Consider the following 4,992-nt stretch of genomic DNA (forward strand, 5'->3'; position numbering starts at 1 on the left):
CCAGAATACCCTGATTCTCACAGTGCAGCTGCAGCCTGTAGAGAAGGGGAGCACATGTAATGGGGGCACAGTCTGCCTCCTGCACACAAAGTCCGGCTCTGGGAGGTGCACTCAGGCTCCAAGGGGCAGGTTCTCACAAGAAGATGGCTTTTTCTGTGCAGGTGGTGCCTCCAGTGGCCTGCAAAAGCCTTCAGCAATGCCCCTCCCAAATTCTTGCATGGCCTCAACCACTGCTTCAGGCACCTTCAATCAGCCCATTCCTCACCAGTCAGCCTTCCCGCGGTGCCTCAGCTTCCTCTGGTCCCTGGCACTACTTGCTACATGTGAGAAAGTAAGTTGTGTTTTTGCAGTAGAGAACTAATTTTCTCTATTCCAAGGTAGTTGTGTAGTCATGAGGAGCAATGCTAAGTAGATAAGTGGACAGTAGAAGGCGTTCCAAAATAAGGTGGAAGATTGAGAAAAACAGGATGAGCAGCGTGAGAACAGTAAAACAAAGATCACAAGTTCTCAAAACATACGAAAGGAGAAATTAAAGGGTTGAAAAAATAAATGTATATATATGGTATAGAGGAGCATCGAGTAGCTTGTGAACCTGTAGTACTCAGCCAATGAGGAAACAGGGCAAGTTGGGTAATAGGGAATAAAAGGTTATGGTTTGTTTACTAAAATGCGCTCTGGATTGAAACGATGCCTGCCATTGCAATTGCGAATAAATAGCATCACAGAAGATCTTGTATGAAGAAAATTATTTGAAATTTTTCCTACACCAGGACATCCCAATTGCTTCCAAGGCCCTCGTTGCTTCCATCATCGTCTGTGGAAGCCTGCTTGGGAATGTTCTGACACAGGAGGGAAGGGTGGGATGAAGTTTATGGCCTGCTGGGACCAGTCCTTGCTGGCCTGGTGGGCGCCCAGTGTCAGGCCTCTCCTCTGGGTGCTGGAAGCAGGTGACACCTCATCCATCTCTGCCGGTGGTGATGCCTCATTCTTGGGCACGGCCATGCCAGGAGGTTCATCCTCCACTTATGCTGCATCCACAGAGAGGGCCTCGTGCTTAGGCATGATCCCCCTCTGAAGCTGTGTCGTGGAGGCCAGGCACCACAGGCATGCAGAGCATGAGCGCCAGCATGGCCCAGCACAGGAAGAGACCCTGAGCCCCAGGGCCAGGGCACAGTTATAGGCATGCCTTACAGCCCACGTGGATGCGGAGATGCTGGTGCTGCTGCAAGAAGTCCTGTACACACTGCCTCTGTAGGCATGGCCCCCTCTGCGGGTGTGTTGAGGAGAGGAGAGGAGAGGAGAGGAGAGGAGAGGAGAGGAGAGGAGAGGAGAGGAGAGGAGAGGAGAGGAGAGGAGAGGAGAGGAGAGGAGAGGAGAGGAGAGGAGAGGAGAGGAGAGGAGAGGAGAGGAGAGGAGAGGAGAGGAGAGGAGAGGAGAGGAGAGGAGAGGAGAGGAGAGGAGAGGAGAGGAGAGGAGAGGAGAGGAGAGGAGAGGAGAGGAGAGGAGAGGAGAGGAGAGGAGAGGAGAGGAGAGGAGAGGAGAGGAGAGGAGAGGAGAGGAGAGGAGAGGAGAGGAGAGGAGAGGAGAGGAGAGGAGAGGAGAGGAGAGGAGAGGAGAGGAGAGGAGAGGAGAGGAGAGGAGAGGAGAGGAGAGGAGAGGAGAGGAGAGGAGAGGAGAGGAGGTGATTTTTGTGCAGGAGGCAAAAATTCCCACACGCAGCAGACTCCAAGGGGAGCCCGGGGACATGGCTCCCTCTGCAAATCGTGCCTCCATTCACACATCACGGTTCCTTCTGGCCTGGCCAGCTGGTTCACTGCTGTCCCTGCACTGTGCCCATATTGGCCTTTACCCAAAAACCACAGCCACAAGTCCAACAAAGCAGGTTTATTGCCCACTCCGTGGATGCTTAGCTTTGTCAGCATGGCAAGTCCAGGGGCCCAGCAACACTTCCAGAATGCCCTCATTCTCCCAGTGCAGCTGCAGCCCGTGGAGAGGGAGCACATGTAAGGGGGGCATAGTCTGCCTCCTCTGCACAAATCCTGGTTCTGGGAGGTAGACTCAGGCTCCAAGAGGCAGATTCTCACCAAAGAAAGGCTTCTACTGTGCTGCTGGCACCTCCTGCAGCCTGCAAAAGACTATAGCTCTCAGTAATGCCCCCCACTCTTGTATGGCCTCACACAATGATTCAGGCTCTTTCAACTCCTCTCCTGGCCTAATAGCACCACCCACTCACCTATCACCCCTCCTGTGGTTGCCCAACTTCTTTTATTACCTGGCACTGGCCACCAGGGCATCCTTATTTGTGTGATTCTGATTGCTGTTTAATTGCTCATTGCTTCCACCTCCCATGCCGTCTGCTCAAGTTTGCTTGGGAATGATCTGGCAAAGGAAACGAAAGTGGGATGCAAGTTCAGGGCCTGCTAGGACCAGTCCTTGCTGGCCAGGGGTCTCCTGGTGTCAGGCCTCACATCTGGGCTGCTCATAGCAGCCGAGTTCTCATCCATCTCCAAAGATGATGATGCTCCGTCTGTGGACATGAGCATGCCAGTCAGCACGTCCTCCTCTTGGTCTGAAGCCACACAGCAGGTTTTCTGTTTAAGCATGGCTCCCTCTGTGGGTGTGTTAAGGAGAGGAGGTGCCCTGGGCATGGGGAGCACGTGCACCAGCAGGGCCCAGCAGAGGAAGAAGCCCTGAGAACCAGGGATGGGACAATGTGACATAAAGCCCACACAGACACCAGGGCTCTTTTAGGGATCAGTAACTGCTACTACTTTATTGATGACATAAGTTCAACCCTATCTTATTGGGGACAAGCTCCCTTCTTAATTTGCTCTACAGCAGTACTTTTCCACTAACTATTTATCAGTCAAACAACTTTGCTCAGCAGCCTCAAACACCCAGCAACTTCCATGTCTTAACAACTAGAGAACAAGCAGTCTGAGACAGCAAGGCGTCTCCTGAATCACCCTTCTTTGTTCCTTGTAAACTCTTTACATTCTCTTCTCAGCCTCACAGTGTACATCATGTGCTCCAGCACCCTGACTCTGTTGGTGGCCCTGACCTGGACTTGATGCAGTTTGTTCAAATGTTTCCTGTACAATGGAGCCCCAAACTAGATGTGGTCACATAAGTACCAAACAGGGGAAATAATCAGGTCCCTCAACCTGCCTACACTCATGTAACACAGCCCAGTATGGGCATACTGCTGGCATACTTGATTTGCTGTCCACAGGACCCTAATTCCTTGCAAAGCTGCTTTCCACCCAGCTGTGCTCCAGCTTGTGCTGTTGCATGGAGTTATTCTGTCTGAGGTGCAGGACTTCGCAATTGCCTGTGTTGAACTTCATGAGATTTCTGTCGGCCCATTTTCTACAATCAAATTCCCTCTGAAAGAGCAGCCTGTTCCAGTATACAAGCTGCTCCTTCTCATTTAGCACCAGCAGCAGGCTCACTGACTGTTTAATGCACCCCATCATCCGGGTTGTTATTGAAGGTATTAAAACTGTACCATTATCTCCAGTATCAACCCCTCAGGAATGCTGCTAGTAAATAGCTGCCAGCTGGATTTCCTGCCACTGCCTATCAGCAATTTGCAAGTCAGGAAGGAATGTAGAGGCTATATAATGTGAGCACATTTGGCCCACAGTCGAATTTTGTGTTGATCCGAGTGTTTTGGACAGCTAACACTGAAGTTGTTCCGGTTTTACCTGTTTGCCTTCCATATGAAGTCCATAGGAGTCTCTTTCCCCTCCCCTGAATTACTTGCTGTTGTTAACCAATGTTTAGAAAGATGATAGCAAAACATTAGGGAATACATGTAGTGTAGATGAGGAAGAAACATCAATCATTTAGAAGCCCCAACCTCTGTTTTTTGCAGAAGATCTCCTGAGCAAGAAGCAAAGGTGCACCATGACGTTGATTTCCAAGAACTGCTAAGTCAACTTTTAGTTCTCCATTAATTTCCAGTTGCACTTTTTAAAGTTTAGTGGTTATGGCCTACTTTTCCAGTCTCAGTTTTTCAGACATGACTCAATGAAAAAATTTAGGGGCTTTACTGCAGGTTGACGTTGTATGCTATTTGTATACATACAAAAGCATAGAAATGGTTTGCTATTTGTCCTTTTCACCAAGCTGCTCTCAAAATGAAATAGTGGTGAGCACAGAGAGGATCTTACTCTGGGTGGCAGTACATCCTAAGGCATTTTAATCAGTGATGTTTAGCTGGAGCCTGGTCCCCATTACCTGGGACCTGAAAGCTACAGCAGAAGACTAGAACAGGCCATGCTTGGCAGGCTTGTGTTGGATGCTTATTATCAGCAATTTTTTTTTTTTTTGCCTGGTGTTTTTTTGTTGTTGTTGTTGTTGTTGTTGTTGTTTGTTTTGTTTTTGGTTTTTTGAGCCAGCTTACTGCAACCCATGGCCACAGGCCAGAAGTACTGGCTGAGGTTAAACTGAGAAGTGATCCGACGAATTCTCCAGGACTGAGAAAGGCTGAGGGTTTGGGATGACATGGTCAAGAAGTTTGTCTGCAGACTAGTCCCAGACAGAGAAAAGACAGGTCCCAAGCAGAGACAGCAGTGAGCTCCTAATGACAGGTCACAGCTTCAGAGACTGAAGCAACACGTGGCTGCCTGCTGCATTGAGCTCTGTGGTGCAAAAAGCTGAAAAAATGAGTGCTTCACAGCACCTGCTCTTCAGACTGGCAGATTTTGGCTGCCTGGACAGACACTGGGGAGAAGTGTGTCTGCAAATGAAAATCAAGTAATTATGCAAGATTTCAAAAATACAGTCATAAGTGCAAATGCAGGCTCAAATTAAGGATTTGTGGTTTTTGCATTGTTCGGGTAGAACTTTTCTTATCACCAACCAGGAAAAGAAGGGGAAGCAGTCCACACAGAAGAGTGTACCACCAAGTTGGCTATATTGGATGTGTCCTACTAAAGCTGCATGAAAACTAAATTCTGCTGGTGCAACCAGACATCTGAAGAGACA

This window comes from Netta rufina (assembly GCF_964035555.1).
Source record: "Netta rufina genome assembly, chromosome: Z".
Classification (NCBI taxonomy): Eukaryota; Metazoa; Chordata; class Aves; order Anseriformes; family Anatidae; genus Netta; species Netta rufina.